The sequence below is a fragment of the Triplophysa dalaica genome, chromosome 18, assembly GCF_015846415.1.
Source record: "Triplophysa dalaica isolate WHDGS20190420 chromosome 18, ASM1584641v1, whole genome shotgun sequence".
Taxonomy (NCBI): Eukaryota; Metazoa; Chordata; class Actinopteri; order Cypriniformes; family Nemacheilidae; genus Triplophysa; species Triplophysa dalaica.
This window is the reverse complement of record NC_079559.1, coordinates 4612433-4626109: the sequence shown is the minus strand read 5'-3', so window position 1 is coordinate 4626109 and position 13677 is coordinate 4612433. Positions and strand designations below refer to the sequence as shown.

Here is a 13677-nt window from a genome sequence, read left to right as displayed (position 1 = left end):
TATGAACAAATAATGCTGCCGTTAAATTCATTTTGAATTGAGTTTTTTGTGTTGCTTTTTGACCAACAAGTCACGCTTATTCGAGTGTAGGGAATAGAGAGAGAGAGTAAACATTCTGTCTTCTAAAGCAAAACTTAAAACTGGTGCTGATTATTTCCTAATTATCATATTTGTAGAATTAACACAATATTGTTAATAATGGTTTTTAATATCATGTTTATATGACTTTCTTCCGCAGAACACTAAGCCGTTGTTTGGTTACCATCGTTCAATATCTTCTTTCCTGTTCTGGGGAAAAAAGTCAAACAGGGTTGAAATGTTGAGGGTGACAAAAAAATTATTTTTGGGTGAACCGTCACTTTAAGACAAGCAATTGAGATTTTACTCAGTTTTTACCTATGGATCTGCACTGAACTCTCCAGTGTTCTGTATGTACTGCCAAAACTTTGCATTATGGGTGATTTGGTTTGAAACGGTGGCAAAACCTCCATCATGAAAGCTGTTCTGTTTGGTGTATAGTTAATGGGAAAGTTGGGGTGAGTTATTACATTAAAACCCTTTTGTTCATATAAGTTTTCACAAGTGTCATAAAACTTCACTTTCTGCGTCCAAGTTTCCAGATGGTACAGCTGAATTTCATATCCAGAATGCACATGGTCAGAATCGTTTTTACAGTTACAGCTCGTCATTTGCAACCCTTAGTTCGCTAATGTTTCATCACAGTTACGGTTGGATTAGATCTTTAATTTCATGATCAACAAATCGGCCTCCTTTATTTGGCCTGCTGACAGATGCAGTGCACGACTCGACTGTCTTTCCGTCATGCTAATAGCTACGCAACAGAGACCATATGTGATACAGTACGTATATAAGCGTGATGAAACTGCTGGCATTAAATGTATAAAACTTGTCAGGATACTGATGCTCTGGCCCTGGAATGAAAGGCTTGGGATTTGATGGATCGTGCTTGTTTTCCTTGTCAGATATGCCAGGCCAAGTTCTTGTCAAGCTATAAAAGGTTTCCAGTCAGCGTGTATTGTAATGCAATCCAGTCATTCTGTCTCTTCTTTCTCTTGTCTTGCGTTCTGCTACTTTCCTAATAGCTACTTAGCATCTTATCATTGTCAAATATCTGATGTTTTTATTTGAGCTTTATTAGCGCATGTTATGTAATGAGTTGGCCGTAGGGTTTTTAAAGCACATAACTATCAGAGCATCGTATATGTTTTTTGTGCTAATCACATTTGTCTGGAATGCTATATTTTGAGTAAGCAAGTTTCCCTACATTTAATTATGGTCATGTACCTGAAATATGAGACAGTAATCGATGGCCACATCATTTAAGCATTGTGTCATAACTGTCCCGAATCCAAGATTTAAATTAGTTTAACCCCGTAACTGGGGCGTTACGTCTAGTAATACACAGAGGAGCCCAAATGAAGCTAATGCTTATTTAAAAGAAGCTCTTTAAAAGATGGACTCCAGACTAAATTATAGAGTAATTTGTATACATAGTCATAATTAAATAATTTCTTAATTTAAGATTATTCTAACTATAGAGGCAATGGTTCTGGCATTACATCACATTGATATTATTTTAAGCATTAAAAAAGTAGTTCCTATGATATGCAAGCCTCTTATTGGCAGATTTTTCTTTAAAAGTCATCCATTTCAATACATACAATTTGTAGAAACGACATTATGTTTGCACAATTCGATTTTTGTCTGCAAACTATTTCTAGATATTTGAGCACAGACCTTCAGATCAAAAGGCAAAGTCAAGAAAAATCTTTAACTCAAGTGACCCTAAACTTTTCAACAGTAGTGTATATTCCCCAATTTTAGATGATATATGAGAAATGTTCTCCCATTTTGGTTTATTTACACACATTTATAGAAACAAGGTGTGTTTTGTTCCTATTGTGTTGTATTGGACAAAAATTAACATTTCACCATACAACTTTTATTATACTTTATTACAAAAATGTTACTAACCCCATGTAACTTCTGCCAGCATTTTTAGTATTACTCTAACAAGCATCACTGTTCTGGAAATCATTTGGTATAAGAGGCTGCAGGCAGGTAAAAAATAGTAGACGGTGTGCCAAGAACATGCTGTAAAGTGAAGTGTTGCCAGTTGATCAAGACAGATATTTGGCACCTGGTATGCGTTCTGTACATTTGTTTCCTGTTCATGTGTGCTTTTTATCACAGCATTAAACAGGCATACATTTTCTAGATTTTATTAACATTTTGTGGTGTTAAGTTTTATACATTGACTTTTATAAACATTTTCAGAATCAGAAAGAGCTTAATTGTTATGTGTTTACACACACAAGAAATTTGTCTTGGTGACATGAGATCCATGTCCAGACACAGCAGAAGAAAATAAAGGCATAATAGAAGTAATTTTGAAGAACTATTTATAATATAAATAAAAGGAAAACAAATATAAATAACGCAGTAATTTACTGATAAAAATTAAGCTGCAGAAAAAGTTAAGAGACCGTTTCAAAATCATTTTTTCTGATTTTAAAATTGACATTTGTTTTTTTCTTAAAAGTATGAGCAGTATTTCTCCCCAGTTTTAAAATCATAATATCATTACTATTTCACTTCTTTGCAGAAAATGAACACTGGAGAAATAGAAAATATGCTCTTTATTTTTTAAGAGCTCAAATACTGCAAAGAAAGTTCATATTCACTTTTGAGGAAAACAACAATAATATTTGTACATGTATTTTTTAAAGTTCATAAAGTATTTTTTATGTGAAAACCTTGAATTTTATCACAGTCTTCTTGTCTTGTCATGCTGTTTTCAGTCTTTAACATTGCTGTTGGATGACTTTGTGTCACTCCTGAGGTTTGATTTTATTGCAACACAGAACTGGAATGGCCACAATACATCTAGAAATGAGATTAAATTAAAAAAAAAGTTTTTTTCAGCAGCTACATTTTATTGACTGGTGTATAGTGTAAGATGTTATTTACAGATGTTTAATTTGCAATGTTATGTACAAATGTCCATTGATGAGTATACTATTTGAATTCAATGTTAAGTTGTCATTTCAATAGTTACACTTAGGGCTGGTAACACATTGTTTATTGTAATTTCATGTCTACATACAGTATGAGCCCTTTTTTCCTGAATGTACACAGAACCAGCCATAAATATCTTCAATTTACAGTATCTTCCTTGATTGTCACTAGTTTGTTGACATGGAGCACAGATCCCCTAAACACTTCTTAAAATAAATAACAGTAGCCAGCACACTATTTACGTATTTATCACACCCAGGCTTTCCGCAAACATTCACCGTAAACCCCAGCATGTAAACAGACTTAAGACACTCTTTAGTCAGGGTTGAATAGTCCCAGTGTTCTCATGATGAACTTGTTGAGGTTTAAATAGTCGTCCGGACCTGGCGGCACAGAGAGCCAGGTTAGAATCCCAAGTATCTTTACCCAGTCAATACACAGACTCATACTGATGGCTTTATGGTGTTCCTCTAGTCCAAAACCACGTCCCATCTGTGGTTTGACCAGAGCCCAAAACCAAGTGTTTTAAAGTGTGAGTGTGACAGCCTCTCTTTTACAAACGGGTCCTCATACTTATGGACTGTGACAGCGTTCTGTCTCATTTGTCATTTGCTGTCACTCACTAGGATGGAACCAGGGCAACATCTTTACCAGCTCTTAAAATGAAACCCTTCACCACAGCAGATTCGGGGTTCTGTTATATTCTGGTGTGGTTCCACATTTCAAGCTGAGTGTTGTGTGCAGATCTGGCAGGACGTGATACGCTATACTGCTGACTCACAGCTGGGATGAAACAGGCCAATTAAAGCTTTCCCTATGAATCTATTCATACTCCGCCAGAGGAGCTGTCCGCGCTCGCCTGTTTACAATGTCAAGTCCCAAATTCATTCAGTCTTTTGGTGTGAAGATATGCATGGCTTATAGTTCAACTGTGAGTGGCAGCAGCGTCCGCAGATTTTTAATGACTTGACCCTCTTCTGAATTTCTAACAATACGCTAAAATGTGACGCTGAATTTCTAACAACATGCTTAAATGTGACGCTAAAATAAATATTTTCAAAATGATTTTTTTTTGCGCCTAGCATTGCTAGTGTTCATCTTATGAAAATGTAATGCACACACTTGCTTAATAGCACTTTAAATACAAAGGTCTGATTTCAAATCTTTAGACAATTATTATACGTTATTTTTGTTAAAATGCATAGTATTTGCAGTAATATTCTTTAAGTTTTTCATATATTAAAATGTATTTATTGTAAAGCTGCTTTGCAATGTTGCAAAATGATGAAAATTGTGAATTTAAGTGTCAGGAAAAACTTTTTTGAATCAAAATGTTATTTATCATTTACAGTCCATTTAGAGAATAGATTTGATGAGAATTTGTGAGTCATACCCACAAGCACCATGCTTCCTACCAGCGGTGCTACAGAAATACATTTCACTTTTCCAAATAACTTATTGAGTTAATGTCTAATACATGTTTTTGTCACATTTCACTTTCGATATCATTAATTCTCACCTTTGGTGGTATAGCATTGAGTTCTTGTCACATTCCCGATGACCTTTTGTTCGAGCACATGCACCTCACAATTCCCCATCTTAAACAGTGGGACTGAGTGCTAGGTTGTGAAGTACACTACTGAGATCTGCCATGCTGTACGTTTCTGGTACTTTAAAACATCACTTCACCATTACAGTCCAGAAACTTTGGCTCCTTAACACGGGACGCTTAAACCACCAACAAAAATGTATTTGTTTATAGAGCGAAATTTGTGCTTTGTTAAACTGGATTGTCTAGATATTAAATCAGAGACTTTAGATCTAAATAACGATGAAGCTGTTTTGTGAATTCAATCCTCTCTTTTTTCAAACAAGAATCTGACACGATTCTGTGACCTCAAACCTTGTGTCACATTAGATCTATTCATTGCTTCACTGTGATTTAAAATGACTGGAGTTTCTAAAGCTATAAAGGATTCTGTTCCTTCACGCATTTGAACATGACCGTTAAGAAACCCTTTAAATCTCAATTTTAAATCCAGCCATTGTTTCCACCTCACTGAAAAATTAGAAAAACAGCACGTTCCTTGAAGACTGGATATTTTCCTCTTTTAAGCTTAAATACAACCAGAGCAAGTGGCACGGATGAGCCAAATATCACATTTTAGCTTAGGAAGGCCAAGAATTAGATTGGGTCATGCTTAATTTAAAGGCGAGATGGAAAATGGCTATTAGCATTGAAAAAATGACGCTTTGTAACACAAATACCAGGAGGGGAGTGAGTGCCAACCTCAGACTTATATTACTGCTAAGGTAAACATGTACGTGATGAGAAATTTCAAGTAATACTTCATAAAAATTATGTTTACTGTAACGTTATGGTCTTATTTTCAGGTCATTTTCTTTTTATCTAGCTTTCTGTCAGTTAAAGGTCAAGTGTATGAAATGTATCGCCATCTATTGGTGAGTTTTCGAATTGCAACAAACAGTTCACTCCACCACTTCCCTTCCAAGCACCACGGTGGCTGACACAGGACAAAGATTTCATCACACTTTTGCTTCTTTGCCGAAGCAGATAAATAAATTACAAAACGCACTTTGTAGAGCAGTTTAGAGCTACTGTAGAAACATGGTGAATTCCATGCAAGTGTATGTAGATAGAAATTTCATAATAAATTTCAGGTAATAAAAACATAACGCTTCATTATGTGAGGTCTTTATACACCTATGAAGGCAATAGTTATGTATATTATATTACATTTATGTCAATAGATCCTCCAAAAAATAACACATTGGACCTTTAAGAAATAGATTTTCTTAATTTAATTTGATTACAGTTGGATACACTAAAGGTTATTTCTATTTTTATTAACTTTGTTTGTATTAATTTGATAAAAATGTCATGTTTCTTATTGAACAAAAAGTCCTATTAATAATGAGTTGCGTCACATAATTCCTTTGTGGTTCCACAGGATTTAACATGGAGTTAATCCCTATGACGTATCAGTATTAATAAAGTGGATAAACAGAAAATGTTCTGCACTGAAACCTGACCTGATAAATTGCCCTTTGCTACACATTTGAGCAGAACATAACAAAACTAGCGCACAGAGAGAGACGGAATACTGAAGAGGAAACGCAACACTCCCAGAAGACAACAATCGAACCTTTCTATTGTAATTTCATCACATTTATATAGCTTTGATCCCCTCAGAGGGACAAATGTTCTGATGCTGAATTCAGCTGTGCTAGATGCCAGTTGACTCTTCCACAGGGTCAAGCAAACAGTCATCTTAACACATTTTAAGACGTGCCATCTTGACCTATTGTCCAATCGAACGCGTTTGTTTTCATCAAGATTCTGACGCCGAGCCTGAGAGGTGTTTGACTTGGCGCTTAAAGGCACTGAGTGTTATTTGTAGTCCGAATGAACATATAAAGTTTAGAGAGGGCATGAGACAGCCAGCTGTGTCAACTGTCTTTCTACTATACAGACATTATGCCAACAGGGTGGAGTGCTTTAAGAGAGCCTACATAATCCTGACAATGTCATATAGTGATGTTATTGACCTTTTTTGGAAGTGTGTCTTGGGGTTTGGACGATATTTGACGCAGATGAAGTATGACGTGACCCTGACAGCCAAGGTCCTATTTTATAAAAACATCTCATGGAGACGCATGCCAGAATTATGAGTGTGATTGTTGAGCTTGACTCCGTTTGTGCATGATGTCACTGCAAAGTTCAGCAAGTGTAATTCCCGTCCGTAAATCTAATTTATTCACACCAGCACGTTCATATTAAAACTGTTGTGTTTCTCACACAGGCCAACAGGAAGTTTCTCTGCATGAGTGTCTGTCACAGGCCTCCACCGCTGAGAATGTCAGGCTAGCAGGTGAAAGTGAGCAGATGCAGACTGACGGGTCCTCGTGACTCTCCTACGTCAAGTCTTTACGTTTGCTCAAAGCGAGCGCTCACCAGTCAGGAACGATGCGCACGTATCATGTTGAGGAGCTTCATTGCATCTCACACTGTCCTGGTTCATGTTGCACGAAACGGGGGATAATTGATGGCTTGTGGTGTTGTTAAGACATCAAGCCGAGTGTAATACTATTAGAGATACTTAGAACAGAGATAGTGAGGGGACAGTTACTGGAGTGACAGATCGTGCTTGGTGTCCATAAGAACATTGACAGGATCCATATCAAACCAAAAGAAACTGAAAACTTGTCTTCTTTGGTTTTATTCTTTACGTTTCAGATTCATTACAGAAGTTAACGTTCTGACATTTTGGGCTTTAATCCAATTCTGCTATAGACGGGTTCAAACCAAGAACAGAAACAAACGTTGTGGCCCAAACTTCACTTCCGGTACACATCCGCAAAGAGATGAGTCCCTGTAGATTGTTTCTGATAACATGCAAGAGAAATAGCAAGTAAATTACATTGGCTAGCAAGTAAAAAGTTTGTCTAGACCTGTGTTTCTCAACTGGTGGGTCGCAAGACCTTTAAAAGTGGGTTGCGTATTGTTCAACATCAACAACAAAAATCGAGATTCTAAATCTTTTTCTGATGCAAAACTTTTATGTTGAAAGACGTACGTGAAAGCTGTTGGCAACTTGGCACTTGGCAGATGCATGAGCGAGTGAGCGCTCGCAGTCTCTATAGAGAATGTGAAGCTGACGTCAAGCCCTTGTTCCAGTTGCGCCGCCATCTTGGGAGGATAATAATCCACTGCTATTATTGTTTTGATATGTACCGTTACTTGTTTTGTTTAATATATGGAGAAATCAAAAGTGAAAGAACCATGGGCTTTTCCTGAACTACTCTGCGTAATACGATTGCCGTTTTTAACACAGCAAGACTGACCTACTATACTTATAATTCCTTATCAAACAAAAAAACAAAATGCTTCATTTAACACACTAGCAGCCATCCTCCCAAGATGGTGCAAACTTTCAACGCTGCATGACGTCGATTAACAAGCTCTACAGAGGGTATTTATTAACGTCACTTTCCCACGTGAACATGTCGGGCAACGCCCTGGGACATGCTCCCCTGGGTGGCAAAATGCATGAGGAGAATAGGAGAAACAAAGAAACCAGGACTAAAACACGCAATTATTTACTGAACTTAAACGCGGCTGGACTCAACGGTAATTCTTACAAAGGAATCAGGTGTTCCTGGACACAAACGTTGCGTGGAATTGCGATTCCTGATATTGTAAGCAGTCATAGGGAGGCTCAGAGATGACGTATTTTCATCAGTTTGAAATGTAGCTGCCGGTGTCATGAGGTATCGAGACCCCCTGGAATTCAGGTACAAAAAATTCAATTTTTGTGAATTTCAGTAAGTGCTAGGGACACCTTTTTTCACAAGTGCTAGCTTGCCACATAGTTCTATGCTATGCTAGTGGATACGTAAGCAAACTAAAACAGTAAGAATGAGATTTGTTTGATTTCACTACCTACAGCCTCATGAAGACTGACAGTTGAAGGGTTGGAGTTAACTGATGCTCAGCCCAAGCCGTCTAACATACTTCATGTAGCCTGTTAACTGTCATCCGTCTCGTATACGGGACACCTAAGTTTGCGTCAATAGTGTGCATTGAATTTCTAATCGAATCTTGACAAACTATATATCATTGGAAAGGTCTAAGATTCTAGAATGCAGATTTCTTTGGCGTTTTTTTAAATAATTTATGTAGGGAGATTAATTGATTATTTCTTTGAAGAGTGTGCTTAGATTTTTGTTATCCTTTTGCGACCAGTATTTCTTTAATGTATTTTTTAATCAAAGAAAAACATTTTTTTTTCTTTACAGAAAGATCAAAGAGGGACACAAATTTTAAAAAAGAGAATGACCCACATTGATCAACTTATTTCATGAAAAATAGGCATTTTTTTTTTCTGGAACTTAAAATGCGACACAGTTACACAACCTATTCAATTTTTTTATTCAATACAATCATTACACAATAAAAAACTTACACAATAAAATACTGATAGAATTGAATAAAATATGAATAATTGGGCACTAGCCAGACCGATCAACAAACACAGACTGGAAGTTAACTTCGAGCCAGGTATGTGGGTACAATGAAACCATCTATACCTGCTTCCTCTCTTCTGTATGTTTTAGATGTAAGAACAACATGGCTGTGGGGATTTGCTGGCATTCAGACAAAAGAGCATCAAGTGAGGTCAGGCATTGATGTTGAGCGATGGAGCATGTCTCCCGGTTTTGTGTCCAGTCATATTCTTCCAGACTCAATTCAATAGAATGTTATTCTAAGGTACATCATTAAAGGGATAGTTCACCCAATAATTATCATTTTCTCATCCTCATGTCATTCCAAACCTGTATGACTTTCTTTCTTCTGCAGAACACAAAAGACGATTTTTAATATCATTAGTAGCCAAACGTAATTTACCCTCATTGACTTGCATTGTATGGCCACAAAACCACAGAGACATTTCTCAAAATATCTTCTTTTGGGATCCAAAGAAGAAAGTGTCAGAATTCGATTGGATATTTTTGTTGAATTATCCCTTTAACGGTTTTAGATATTTTTTGAAAGTATTTCAATCCACCTCTTTAAACCATAAATTATGATTACTATAAATGATGATGGAGACATCATTGAAAGTAAGCTCATAACGGACTTAAAGGTTAAGAAGATAATGGGTCTAACATTAGATTTTCTCAGCTGTTCTTTCTATTTAAACCAATTCATGTAAATGTGAATCTAATATTAGGTCAAAGATGATGACAGCTTGTGTTTCAGTGACCGGTGCGTCTCCTGACTGGTAACACTTAAGCTAAGGTGGTAACCACAGACCGATGCTGGGTTAAGTGGTCACATAAAGACCCATATGTTTCCTGCATGTACCCATTCAGGATTCCCATATGTAGCATAAGTTGCTAATGCCAGACTTCCATAGCGATGGGGTCAGAATCCATAGTACACCTTCGATTCAATTTCCTTTTAAAACATCGCTCGGAGGGGGAGGGGGGTCTGTAATGACTGCGCGAGAGGCCCAATTTAGTCATCATAGGTTGCTTCCTGCTGAAGTCCCATCTACCATCTACACGGGTTTCAATCTGGTTTAACCAGCGTTGCATGAGAACAAGGCTGTTCGGAGCAATTTTGTTAGTCATTTACATGACTACTTCCTCCACCGGTTTATCGTCCTCTCCTTCGATCCCATCTGGACAACATTTGTCAGTTGCATCACAGCATGTATCAAATGTTTTGAAATGTTAAGGCAACAGACAAAAGAAAAGAGGACGGTGAGAAAAACAAAACACGAGATCAACCGAACACGAATTCATCCCAAAGAGGCCGAAGAAAAATTAAGCAGATCAAATTAGGCCTCCTATTTGTAACATATGAACTTGGCCGCTATACGAGTGCCGATCGGTCGTGGAAATGATATGTGTAAACTATGTAATGTGAATGTTTTAGCTAAGCTGTGTTTAATTTTGGACCCTGATGAAGTGCATGGGAAACCTGTCTTCCCTTAGCTGTCTCATTGAATCATATGGATATAATTTCATCCATTTACGTTTTTCTGCTCTTTGCTGTGGTTGCCAGGGGGCATTTGGAAACAGGCAGATTAAAGGCACATGTTGGCCGTTGCCTGTAGTTTTAAGCTTCTCCGTCTGAGCTTCGCTGTTCTCCGTGCTGAAAGACGTATTTTTTTTACTGTAGGCGCTCAGCAGTAAACCTCATAACACCTCTTGTTCGCCGACATCAACCAGAATTAATTCGGTGCAAGTGTTAATGTTAGAATTAAGCCGAGACGCGCACAAACCCTACTGCGTATTCCAGAACACTGAAGCAATTTGGACGTCATGCCGAATTACAGAAACCTGTCGAACTGTACGGAAAGAAGTCATGGTGCTCATTAACATTTGGGCCCCCCTTACCTTCTTAGCCTACTAATTACGAGTAATAATGTATTTAATGCTCGTTAGTTGCTAAAGGTTTTAATGTTAGAATAAACGCACGCCCGAGGCAAAGCCAAGTTGTAAGTAGTTACAGTATAATGGGGAAATATGTTTTACGTTTTAGAGCACCCCCAAACATTAGCAGAAGCAGCGATAGACCTTTGACTCTATGGGAAAGAATGCTGTCCGAATGGGACTCCCGTAATAAGTGCATTGAAATGTGCACCGTGCTGAACTGTTTTGAAACCCTTTAAAATCCTCCCTATCCTTCGTTTCGGTAAGTCACCAAGCAACACAATAAGGTCTTATCTTTCACCGAAACATGAATGGGGCGAGTTGAGTTCTATCCATATTAAAGAAATGTTTTTCTTACGAGTAGCTGTGTACACTGCGGGCTTATAACTGCCCAGAACCACATTGGCCATTTTCTAGCTGAGGTTGAGCCCCCTGCGCCATCCTCTCCAGCCCGCAATCATCTGAGTTTGACTCTTCAGTCTCCACCGCTGAAACGAACTCCGATCAAACTGTCAGTGTGTTTAGACGGCGTGTCGTGAGGCCCACTTCCAAAGCATGGCGTCAAATACTCGCCACCGTCCACTTTCTACGGTTATCGCTCTGTTTGTCTTCAGAGGGAAAGCCAAACATGTTTGGGGCAATTAATATGATTAGCGTGCTAAACTGTTTTTATAAATAAAATCAAAGAGCAGCGTAAACTTTGGAGTCTTTTAGAGGGTTGAATTCAGCCCTCCTGCTGGGTTTGTGGCATAGTATATGGATGTTTTTTTTTTTTATAAAACACTCTTAAATTGGGTTGGAATTAATGTTTTATTTACTTTGCTGGTTGTTTTTGTATTTGTATATGTCTCTAAAAATAAAATGAGGAATGTTATGTTTGGAGACGTTCAAATTTTTCATGTAATCAGCATTTCTAGATGTGTTGTGGCCATTCCAGTCCAGTGTCTGTTGTATTTGAACAAAATCAAACTTAAGGTGACAGATACTCATCCAACAGCAATGTGAAAGTCTGACAGCAAGATAAGACACATGAAAACTGTGATATAAATCCAAGTGTAAACATGAAAAGATCATTTTGAACTTCCTAAATACATGTACAAGTATGACTGTTGTATTGCTTAAAAGTGAACATGAGCTTGTTTTCTTTGCAGTATTCGAGGTCGGAAAAAATACAGAGAATATTTTTTGACCTGTTTCTCCAGTATACATAAAGATTAAAGAGAAACACAAATTTTTAAAAAGAGAATGACCCGCATTGATCAACTTTTTACAATAAAAGCTGCAATATTTCATGAACAAATAGGCACTTTTTTTTCTGGAACTTAAAATGCGACACAGTTACACAACCTATTCAATTTTTTTAAAAATAAATAATATTTCAGTAGTTTTAGTAGTTCACAGAATAAAACAAGAACTTTTTTTACCAAAACAAATACCTATAAATAGTCAGTTATGAAAAACTGAAAATAATTTTGAAATGGCGTTATACAAAATTCTGGGTTGTTTCAACCAATGTTTGGGTAAAATACAGTCAAACCCAACAGTTGGTTTAAAATAACCTAGAAATTGTCCATATTTGAGTCAACCATGTATTGAAATAATAAGACAGGGGTTAATTTAATTTTGTACATAATGAAGAAGTGTTCAGCAGAAAAAATGAAATGTCAAAGAAAAGTAAAGTAAAGAATAGAAAGTATTTAAGAGAGAGAATGAGATATTGAAAGAGAAAGAAATTCCTTCGTGTCAACTGGATTAAACTCTGGCAGATCTCTGTGTTTGTATGGTATCCCAGAATGCATTGCTGTGTTTGTAAGGCATCCCAGAATGCCCTTCACATTGCTTTATTGGCAGCCGATCCCAAACTAACTTCAGGCTAGCGAGCTTCTCTCTGTGGACTCATAAATTCAATTTAGCCTGAAATTTGTATTATGTTAATGCAAGCAGTGAAAGAATGATTATTTCCCCTATACATAAATACACACATTTGGGACGTGTATAATGATAGTGATTGTTTTGAAAACTCCGATTTTAAAAGTCAAAACAGGTCATACATCTCTGGTATGATATGCGAGTATGTCTTGTCTGGTTTTGGGAGATTTTATTAAGATCTGTGTTGTGGGCACATTTCGGGCTCTTTTCATGCTGTGGAATAATAGAGGCACTAGTTCATATTGTGGGGTCTGACATTTGCCGATGTTTTTGCGAGACGTTGTCCAGAAGCCGGGAGCAAATGTGCCTCGACCGCTGCGGCGTTCCATTGTATGAGCTGATGAAAGGAATGCTTGACTTTCAAGGCACCGCTATTTTTATTCCTCAAACATTTTGGTTTGGGGTTTGTTCAGTACACACAGATACACACACAGATACTGTATAATCCAGGTCACACAATCCATCCAGACCGTTGCAGTCTAAAGTTTCGCCCCGTATTAAATGGCCTGGCTTCAATAGCAATCCCTTTGCGAGTGATTGAAGGAGGCCGGTGCCCAAATGATGTTCTGAGGGCCCATTAGAAGAATGGAAGGCTCTCTCCTTCAGTGAAACTAGAACCGGGGGCCTCAGTTAGAGGTCAGTGGATAATAGAGAACAAAGCTGCCATGTCAGGTTTCACTCTCTCTGACACCTCTGAGAGCCGCCACCCTGTCCCATCCGAGGCTCCTGATTGGTGCGTTGTTG

General features: G+C 37.6%; 1 protein-coding gene across 3 annotated transcripts in view; it reads left to right on the top strand.

Moving 5' to 3' along the window:
• LOC130406966 (zinc finger protein GLIS1) overlaps positions 1 to 13677 on the top strand; it is a 70204-nt gene that overhangs the window by 32529 nt on the left and 23998 nt on the right. The window lies entirely within an intron of this gene.